Raw genomic sequence first — 11,082 nt, 5'->3', positions numbered from 1 at the left:
TTATTCTCCTTCCCCACATTCTCCCAGTACCCAAAATAATAAAACAGGGCTGGCAGCTGACTCAGACCCCAGAAAAGGAAATTCCTGCCATGCTGTCTGTCTACACTAATCCTATGCAACGCCTCGCTGCAAGATTTCAGGAGGCAGCAGGCGAGCCCATCCTTCTTGTCCCCTGGGAGAAACATCCAGAGGGATGGAGACCAGTACTGCAGAATGAAATGGAGTTTTGGAAGGGAGGCAAACTTCCCTCCACACTCCGACACATCCCTAAAGCTCAGGGATGAGGACTGACATCAGGCTTTTATGGCGATGGTCTGACCACAGAAGCTGGTAGATAAGCTGTGAGCAGACAGATGGCCTGCAGCCCAAGGGATGTGAAGACCATGAGTCCAGATGCCCAGAACGTGCAGAGATGGCTGGGCACTGGCTTTGGGCTCCTTGGGAGCTCAGTGTGACCTGGAGAGCAGGGAGAAAGGTCTTCCTGAACACTCCCCAAAGCTGTCAGGAGAGGCAGAAGACAGCAAATAGACTTTTGTGGGTGCTGACGTCAGAGACAGCTGGTTTGGAGCCAGCTGATGGTGTCCAAAGCTGACGTGCAGCAACCTGCAACACCAGGTAACTCCTCACTTGTCAGTGAGAGTGTGAAATCTCCCATTCTCTCCACACAGCACTCCTTCATCCACAGGGAACCACCAGCAACAACCTAATGGCATCAGTGTGAATGACACAGTCGCGCTGGAAGCTGGAGGATGAAGGAGGAGATCCTCCTTTGACAAAGAGAACAGCAAGCATTGTGGATGTCATTATACACATCTACAGACACCTCAAAAGGTCTGCCTTTCCACCCTGCACCATCTCCAGGTAAAAAGGAGTAACTTCAGTCTCTGTGAGGAGGCTCCCTTGGCAGAGAGGAAAGGTCCTTGTTTTGCCCAGCAGAGACTCAGACCTGCTCTCCAAAGGGCTCTCCCTGCCCATCAGTTAAGCATGATTTCTGCTTGCCAACACAGCTCTGTGCATATCATGATGGTCCCCACATCCTCGAGACTTGAGACAAACACCTGCTTCAAGACTCTTGGATGCTCCTGAGTGTCACCATGTCAGCCTTGCAATTCCAGCTGGCCTCCAAACCAGGAGCATTGGTACAAGGCACCCATGGATAGGTAGCAGAGACCGTGACTGCTGAAGATGTTCAGGCCCAGAAGGCATTGAGTCCAGAAAAGGCTGCTGGAGAGTCCAGATAGGACTTATTGCTCCAACTGATTTCAGCAAGCAAAGCATAACATGGGATCAACCAGTGTCCACTTCGGACCTGAGGCGAGTCATCCATCTGTGAGGGGAACAGCTGGGTAACTGTCACACCAGTGGGGACTTTCTATTTTCATCTTAGTGAAGGAAAGGAAGAACAGCCTCCCTCACCCAAATCAGACTGAGATGCACTAATTTGGCTTGAAAACACAGACTCAGCCAAGATTTGCTGACAGCCAACAGGGCTGAAACTTCCCTGCCTGAAATTAGAGGGTGTCAGGGCATGAAACATGGCAATTCCGCTAAAGTCAGCAGCTCCACTTGGGCATAAAGCTGTCTGCCCAGAGGAGCTGCAAGGAACAGCCTGGGAACATGAGATCTAATATGAAGGGACTTCAATACGTCACCAGGACCAAACCAAGACATTTGAGAGGCAAAGTGGAGAGAGGAAGCCGCTACAGGGGAACAGACAGGATAACGCTGTAGGAAACTCGCCACCTCTCAGACTAGGATGTGAACATCAGCCCTTTTCCTAGTGAATACTCTTTAATGTGCCGTTTTTAATGTGGTTCAGCCCAAAATTTCCACTTTGCCTTTCAAAACTGCAGAAAGCATTCCTATAAATAAGTGTGGGCTAAGTAAATCTTCCTCTTCCAAAGGCAAACAGATCATCACTGACCTTCTGAAAACTGCCTGTCAGCTGTACAAAACCAAGGAGGCACCACCAGTTCATCATTCTTCCATGCTGGAGGAGTCACACTCATTTTGTTCTCTGGAAAGGGTGTCTGTTTTGCAGGTAGCATGACCATTCTCTCATTTCTTCAGCATCTTTCACTCAAGGAAAAATGGCCTGGAGCACACCTACATTTTTGGTGGGTCCCTCACACCTTTGTAGTGATGTGCTGTCTGCTCAGTCTCCCAGGCTGCAGTCAGCAGGGTGTAGAAATGGCAGAAAATATGACTGCATATTTATTTTCAGAACTTACAGACCAGGATGGAACCACTAGAGGAAAAGCAGGATTTCGCTGCTCCTTTAGGATGTGTTGAGTTATCATTATCTTTCACACAGTACAGGAAATGCTGCTCAGAACTTGGATATACCAGAACTTGCTTGAATACATGGAAAAGCACTTTGAATGAGACTCAGCTCACCCAAGTGTAGACATCTCCAGCTGAGCTCAGCCCCCAGGGTTCAGAGTCAGCAGAAAGGCTGTGTCTGATCTGCATTAGAAGTTTGTGTCACAAGCAGAAGAATTCACTCTGCTGCTCTCTACCCCCAGCCTGGGACAGCAGCCCCAGCTCTGAGGCTTCTGCTGCAAACACCCACATTAAAAACATAAAGCTCCTGCCCAGCCCTCCCAAACATGTTTGGGCTGCAAACACTTCCACAGGAACGTCTTACTGTGACATGGCCAGATCTGGCCTCCCTAAGCATGAATGGCTCTGAGCAGCCTGAAATGTCGAAGCTGACTTGTTTTGAAAACAGAGCAAGTTGTCCAGAAAGTGCAAGTGAAACCCTGGTGGAGCCATTTTGCAGTTCCTGTGCAGAGGCTGGATCTGCCCTTAATGGATGTGCTGGATAAGCATGGTGAGAGGAGTGGGGTTTCCCTGATGAAGGACTCCAACAGGCACTCTCCTAAACTGATGTAAAGGTGCTTTATAGAGAAAAGGATGCTGCTTCTCCTCAGGGGAATTACAAAAAGAGCAAAAAGCACATCAGGATGATGTAATTGCACCAGGACAGTGTTTTAACTACACCTGCTCTGGGACCAAAAGGCTCTCTCGACTTCCAAGATGTCCTGCACTACAGAGCAGAGCTGCTACACCAGCCTGCAATAGGGTCATTATGCCTCTTAGCAGACTGTTTTAGATGTTCTCAGGGCTTTTCTCCTGCTCCTTAGACATCACTACATTTGGGCATCAGACAATGATGTGGGGAACTGATGAATCATGTGCTGGACTGAGACTTCCCTGAAGCACAGCGAGGCCAGAGGGGCCTGCCAGAAATAAGTGTGCTGTAAAGATGAAATAGGTTCAGGAGGTGAGAGCTGCTCAGCCTGGTTCAGCGGTGACCCAATGACATAGTGGCACATGAGGAGTGGCAGCCGGGTTTGCTGTGGGGGATGCAGCCTGAGACAAGTGTGCAAACTGCAGTCATGTGTCTGACACTGGGAATCTCTGATTGGTTTGGTGTGCAGAATTAAAGGGACAGTGTCCCCAAGGTCCCAAGGACCCAAGGTGTACTCCTTGCAGTTTGCTGTTATCTGGAGAGCAGTGGATTCCCTGCCCTTCTGCGTTCAGGAAGCATCCAGGTCATAAGATCTACCAGGAGCTGCTGGAATTTTGTGGCCACTTTTCTGCTCCCCTGCTCTGATGGCAGTAATAGTAACACATCTGCAGTTTAGGTGTTGCTATCAAGCTGTGATCCTGCTGCACATCCAAACCTCCTGCCTTTCACCTGGGCTTGTTTCTCTGCTCCTGATCCCAGGCAGCTCTGGGCCAACATTCCTGCCAGGCATTTTGGAGTCACCTTCTCTTGGACTTCTCCCAGCTCTCACAATGAGGGCACACAGGAAATCCTGAAGCCACCTGTGCACACAGAACTCTCCCGATTCTTGGGTGCAAAAATGAAAAGACTGTGGAGGAAGAGTGTAGGGGTGAAAGGAGGTAGGTCCAAAAGCCTGAGATAAAAATCTCTTGTTCTTTCCAGACAGTCTTATGGTTTGGGCTGAGGGATAATGCCCTCCCTGGTGTTCTATGGCTCCTGCAGAGGCAGGTCCCAGCTGTGCATGCACCAAACACCCTTTCATCGTGCTCAGGTGCTGTGCTTTAAGGATCACCTGCAGGAGAGGCACCTTCCCAGGCAGGGGTGGCACAGGATGGGCTTCCAGTGCCCCACACCTGTTCCACCAGTGCCTAGGAAGGAGCCACCAAAGGAAACTGCCTCAGCTGCTGCAGCAAATTAATTCTTTCTACTTCTGGGAGGAAAAACAACCCTGTGATTATCTGCTGCCTCAGTTTCCACACCCATGCATGGAGAAAGCTGCCTCCTGGGGTCTGGGGAAGAGGGAGGGATTTCATGTTGAGAGAATACCAAGAGACCTGGATAAACTGCCTTGAAAGGACACATGATGTCCTTTCCTGGAAAGGCAGGTTAAGACTCCCAACTGCAGGCAGGCAGCTCCTATTTCCAAACTCAAGACTCTGGTGAGGAGTGGCTTGAATAGCTGCCCTTGCCTGGTGCTGCTAACTTAGGAGGCAAAACCTAAATACTCATTAAGGCAGCACTTGGCAGAAACCCCATCCTCAATTACAAAAATCAATTCATTTTTTTTATGAGTCTGAAGCCTTTGGGGCCTTATAATCTAATTAAATAAAGCTTTCTCGCTTTCCTCTTGCCTGCTCCCCTAGCTTCTGTTGTACCAGCAAAGACAAATATATGTTTTTAATTTAGCAGAATCTCCCTGCATCGTGTATCCCCCTCTGGCCAGAAACCCCTTCTGTTCCCCCCGTGCCTGTGTCCTGCTTGGGCAGGCTGCATCCACAGCCTGCTTGCTTTTGTTCCTAGGAAGTGTCCAAAGCTCCAGGGTCCCAGTTCACTGCCATCCACTCCCACAGTCTGGGCACCAGTGCCTGTTTGAGGAGCAAATATGCAGAATCTGGGAAGGAGCAGAGCCCCACACAAGGTGAGCTCAGTGCTGGGAGTGGTGCCTCGTGTCACACTGAGGGCAGCACTCATCCAAGTCTGCAAGGTCTGTCCTCCATGGAATACCCTGAGTTGGAAGGGACTCACAAGAATCATCGAGTCCAACGCCTGGCCTTGCACAGGACAGCCCAACAGTCCCACCCTGTGCCTCAGAGTGTTGTCCAAACACTCATTGAACTGCCAGGATGTGCGGTGAGGAGACGCTGCTTTAGGACAAGCAACGGGAGAGGCTGTGGGTGGACTGGAGAAGGTGCCACAGAACCCCAGAATGGCTTGGTTGGAAGGGACCTTAAAGATCATCTCATTCCAAACCCCTGCCATGGGCAGGGTCACCTGCCACTAGACCAGGACCATCCTTTCCTTCTGTGTCCAGCACCAGCCAACAGCAATCGGCCATGCACAGAGTGGGCAGAGATCTCTGTGAGCGTGCCCAGGCCCTGCTGTGGAGGAGGATGCAGTCCTGCTCTGTATATGGCAGCACCTGGATGCTTCCCTGAGCCCGCCTCAGACCAGCCAGTTCTGGATCAGGTGCTGGAGGAAGGCTGGAAGGTACCACGGGGAACTCCCTCTCCACCTCTATGAGGCTTTTGCCCAGAACTGTGTGAAATTTTTTGGAAAAATTGTTCACTTGCTGAAAATTGGGATTATAGGTCAGCTAAACCTTACCTAGAGTTGTGATGCACTTGTGCTGAAACCACTGAAAAGCTGGATTAAAAAAAAAAAAAAAAAAGTTGCAAAAACTGAGCTTTATACCTTGACTTTGGAGCATGTAAGCAAATACAGAAAACAAAAAATGCAACCCTTCAATTTAGTTTGGTATCACAGCGTTTCCCTACTACCTCACAAATTATTAAAGATTTAAAAGAAAAAGATATTTGGGTCAAATTTGTTTTTCCATATCAAGAAAATAATAGAGAGACAACTGCACATGGGGGAGGAGAAGCCAGAGAGGAGACTGAGCTCACATCATTTTCCCTGGGCTTTTCAGTACGGTTGGTGAACCGTAAGCATACCAGTCACTGGGTCTGATGTCAGTTTTCCCACTTGATGTGGATCAGGAGAGCTCAGAGGCACATGCTCTAACCCCCAGAAAGGGGACATCACTGGGATTTGCTCTCCTAGGTTTTGTCTTTTGAGGGGGAATTCAGTTCTCCATCCCAGAGCCACAGAAAGGCTGCAGCGACACGAGGGGCTCAGCTGTATCGCCTGGAGGGGAGACAAGGATGGGCAGTGACCGCACAAGACACCAAATCCAGCTGCGAGCCCCCCAGCCCAGAAAACACTTCATCCAGAAGATCTCAGAGTGGCCCTGTCCTCAGCATGGTCTCTGCCACGATCACAATGCAGGAAAAGCTCCCTGAGACACTGGGGGCCTCTGCAGAGTGGAGGTGTCAGAGCTGGAGAGAGGAAGACACAAAACCAGCGCACAAGGTTTTGCCAGACTGGGGCTTCGCGAGATTATCCTCAGAACCAGTTCATGTCCCATGCTGTAGAGGAAAGCAGAAAGTCTTGGGATGACTCCTGGGCTCATCCTGCTTGAAAGAAAGCCTTTCCTGGGCCTGATGAGGTGTCTTACAGCAGCCAGCAATGTCAGGGCACCCCACCAACACCACCTTTGCCGGGAGCCATCCAGGAGGTCTCAGAGAAGAAGAGGACATAGCAGGAGATGAGGCAAGGCTGGTGGCACCACAGAGGTGACACCCTGACCAGCTCCCATGGCGTCCCTCAGAGTGGTGCTGGGAAGATCCCTTCAGGTGTGATCTCCTCTTTTGGGACCCAGTGTGAGCACAGCTCCTGGCCAGGACATGTGGACATGGGGACACACTATTCCTTCAAAAAACCCAACAGCAGACAGCCTGAGCCACCTGCCAGCCCTGCCTCTTCCACAGCCACCAGCCAGGCCCTTCAAAACCACTGAGCTGAGAAACCACGAGGGGAGGTGATGAGAAGGAGGAAGAGAAAGGAGTGGAGGAAATGTAAGCAGCAGTGGTGAAGAGGTAGGTGACAAACTATGTGCCCAGTGCCAGGCTGAGGCCCAGAGCCCAGAAAAAGCATGGAGAGCACAAGAAGAGGCTTGGGCTCAGCTGCAGCATCTCTGCTGGGGCTGCCTGCAGCTCCTCACTCTCTCTGGCCCTGCCTGGTGTAAGTGAGGGAGCACTGGGGCTGATTCAGTGATGGGAAGTGTTTGCTCTAAAGGAATCACCCGTGTCCCTACCTGGGACCCGAGCAGAGCTGGGTGCTGCCCAGGGTCAGGAAGGTCGGGCTATGGACTGCAGGGAAGGATCTCCCTGAGCATCTCAGCCACCTCTGGAGGTCCTGCGGGAACACAAAGGACAGCTGTGAGGACAAAGGGAGAGGTGGTTATGTCCAGGTTGGACAGGTGCCTCTCCCCCGTGAGCCCAGCCTGCCAGTCACCTCCCCAGGGTCACAGGAAACAGGGAGGGAGCCAGAGCTGACCTTGTCCATCTCACACTGTAACCCCCACAGGGAAGTACACCAAGCCTCCTGAGCACAATATACCCCTGAGCCACTCTTGTGGCTCCATCCCGCCACTGAGAGCCTGGATGCACTGAGCCTCCCATGAACCCTGTCCCAGCACATCCCTGGGAAAGGCATTTCCCTGACAAAAGGGCGAGGAGGATGTTTTCACCCCCAGCAAATCTGGCAAAGAGGTGTGTCCACAGCGGAGACTGCCAGGCAGCAGAGCAAGCAGCACCCACAAGGGATGTGGCCACTTCCACCAGGAGATCACCCACTCCAGGGACTGCTCGCAGCACTTTCCTGGCAGCAGCCACAGCTCCCTCCCAGCCCAGGGAACATCCTTCTGGCAACTCCACCAACCTGTGCGAGTCAGCAGGGCCGTGCACAGATGCCTGTGCTGAACAGGGAATTCCATTTCCTTCTGGCAACAAGCACCAGCTCCAGCTTTGTGCAAAACCACAGACACCACATGCGGCAACTTCAGATTTCAAAGGAGAATTTTCACTTCAGTCCCTTTGACATGGTGGCCCGGCATACCCAGCGCTGTGTGCCTCAGGACAGGCACAGAACATACAAACCATGGCATGGAAGCTTGTGGCACTGCTGGATGGAGGGAGCTTCACTGGTGGGAAAACCCACGGAGGAAGAGGACAAAAAGGTGTTGGGTGATGGGATGGAGTGCAGAGAAGTGATGGTACTGTAGGCTGAAGTCCAGAAGAGCAATACAGAGTATTTCAGCAAAGAGATGAGAGGTGAGCAGCACCAGTGGGGAGAGCAGAAAGCCAAGACACCTGTGAGTGCTTCATGTGAAGAGCCACATGATGGGCCACGTAAGGAGAACACCCTGAGGTCAGAAAAGCAAGTCCTCTTCTTGGGCACCTCAGAAGCTGGTCTGAAACTGCTTGACTCCCCCTTGCCACCCTCTGTGAAGCTCTCATGAGTGGCCTCAGCAAACACACCCTCACCCCAGCCACCTGGTCTCCATGACCTGGAGTTACTGCTTCCCATCACCACTTCTCCAGTGCAGCAGGACCATCCGGGCACTGAACAGGCCTGGTGGTAACACAGAGGTTCTTCCTGGCAGAGCTCCTGTGTCCCCTGCCCAATGCTGGCACTGTCACCTTGACAAGTCACTTGACCATGCCAAGCCTCAGTTTCCCCAGAGAATAACTCAGCTACATCCTAGGGTGGGCTGAAGAGTGATAAGGAGCTGAGACTGGAGTGAACTCAGTATTAATGCAGAACTACTTGGCTTCCAGCCTCACACATCCAAGGGGATCTCCAGGGAAAACTACCCACTTCACCTCCACTTGTGCCTAACTTTTAGGGGGAAAAGAGACACAAAATGAGGACCATCCATTTTGTGAATTAGCCATCCCCTCTGGACTTGGCTGCCCACTTTCAGACTTTATCCATTGTTCGTTTGGACTTGCATGGGAAAAATCACATTAAGGAAAATCCTGGTTGAATCACAGACTTTGGAACAGTTGCAATGGACAATTTGACAAGGACATGGGGATTTAACATATTTTTAATGCGAAAGTATCTAATGATAATATGCTCCACTCCTGGCTAAAAACATTATCTACTGGCATGGGGGGAATTTAAGCCATAATGCCAGCTACTATAATGCAGGCCTGGAACTCTATGCAAATATTATCCTGATCCAAGAGCTACAAAGCTCTGTTTATCCTAGTAATTAATTCTGTCTTATGTTTAGTGATACAATTAGAGAAACACTGCCATTCTGATGGGCTTGCTTCCACCAGTGCCTTTTACTATATTTACATGCCACAATAGGCTTGGTCTCGCAGAAAAGGGTGAAATTGCATTTATGGAGACAATGCCACATGCATTCCCAAAGCATTTTAGAGATGCAAAGTTAGGCTCCAAATTGCACGTTTATTGTGTGAGCACACAATGAGCTTAGATTAAATATTGACTAAAGCCAGCCTAACACCCAAAATAATGAAGATGAGCACAATAGTGTGATTTACTCCCAGCCGCTAGAGAAATACACATCTGTAACATATAACATGCCCTTCCCACAGATATACTCTTTGTATTCTAGCTAGCCTTAGGCAGGAAAATTTCATTCTCATAAATTATGGATTTTCTTTCCCAACTGCCAACACATCCATATTACCAGTTGCAAAGCAAACAAATATAATAACAAAAAACAAAACAAAAGAAAAAAGCCATTCCCCTGACAGTGATGAGCAGGTGACTGGCTCCTTGAATCCTCAAAGTTGAGGCAGCAAAATGGAAGATAAACATGGCTAAAATAAGAGCATCCTTTCCCTTTTGTCCCCCAAGGTGTGGGAGCCGGCAGGGAGGTGTGGGCATGGCAGGTATCCGTTTAGAAAGTACTCCCAGCCCTAGCTGTGTTCAGAAAACTATCTGTCCTTCTGACGCCTTCCTCTTTCCCAGACTTGTGGAAGAAATTCAGGGAGATGCAGATGTTAATAGAACAATTATGATAATAACCCAGTGCTGAGTGGGGGTAACACACGCCCTTCCCAGCAGCTCGACCTCTAAATCCTCTAATACGGCACCGCTTCATTCAAGATTAAAAGAAACTGTAACCCAGCAGAGACAAAAAGACACAGGAGGCAAGGCAGGATCTCACTCGGCAGCGAAGCCCCACTCCAGTCCAGATGCAGTCATATCACTTCAGCTTCTCTGTACCATCTCCATGACAACCATGTAATTTGGATGCAATAACCACTGCCGAATTGATCTTTAAATGTAGCTTTGCTATAAAACATAATACTGAACGTGTCAGGCTCAGGATAAAGAGAAGTAGCCCCCTGCCACTGAGGACTGTGATTTAAGAGCCCCCCGTTTAATTTTCAGCATCAATAATTGCGTGTGTGAGTGGATTTTAAAGGCAGGAGCAGCCAACACCATTTGTGTGTGTGTGCACGGCACGCTTTGGGGTAACACTGCGAACGAGACACCACACTGAGAGCTGGAAAAATGTGTCAATGTATATCCAGAGAATGGGCATCTTCCCACATGCACGCGCATGCACACACACACACACTCACACACACGTACCGGGGAGGCTCAGTCTCCAGCAACTGAAGCATACAGCTGATGCATCAAATAATCCTAATAAGAATCAAACCCATTATAACGAAGCAAAATGGGAGGGGGGATCGATGTACAGCATGACAATGAGAGCCGGGGAGCTCGCATTGGCACTTACCCGAGCAGTGAGCTGTTTATTTTTTGGTCCCTTCACAAATGCAGCTCCCTTTTCTCTTCAACAATCCATGCAAAATAATCTGCAGTCCCACCGATGGAGGAGTGGCCCCGTCCCTCCCCCTTCACCACCTTCCTAGACCTCCCTGTTATTGGCTTCCTTCTCCCTTCTCTCCTGCTCTTCCTCGCTCGCTGGCGATGGTTACACCTCCCAGCCTTCCCCCAAGGTGTCAAGAGACTGCTGGGGATCCAGCAGGCAGGGTGGGAGGGACGGGGAGAGGGGGAGGAGGCGGGAGGCATGGTGAATGGACCAGGGAAAGGATGGAATAGAGCTCTGGCTGGCGAAGCCCCCGGCAGAGCCCCTGGCAGGAGCAGACCCGCTGCTGGCTGGGAGGCTCCGCTCGCAGCGCAGGAGCTGCCAGGGATGTCCCCGGAGTGCTGGG

General features: G+C 50.5%; 1 long non-coding RNA gene across 1 annotated transcript in view; it reads right to left on the bottom strand.

The window, feature by feature from the left end:
- LOC108444775 overlaps nt 1–10,875 on the bottom strand; it is a 20,336-nt gene extending 9,461 nt beyond the window's left edge. The window contains exon 1 of the long non-coding RNA XR_001859460.1: nt 10,644–10,875. This is a non-coding gene — a long non-coding RNA (uncharacterized LOC108444775). The remainder of the gene's footprint in view (nt 1–10,643) is intronic.
- Between the last annotated feature and the right edge of the window lie 207 nt (nt 10,876–11,082).

Source organism: Corvus brachyrhynchos, unplaced genomic scaffold, assembly GCF_000691975.1.
Source record: "Corvus brachyrhynchos isolate BGI_N302 unplaced genomic scaffold, ASM69197v1 scaffold262, whole genome shotgun sequence".
Classification (NCBI taxonomy): Eukaryota; Metazoa; Chordata; class Aves; order Passeriformes; family Corvidae; genus Corvus; species Corvus brachyrhynchos.
Note: the sequence above shows the minus strand (reverse complement) of the source record. Positions and strands in the feature narration are given on the sequence as shown.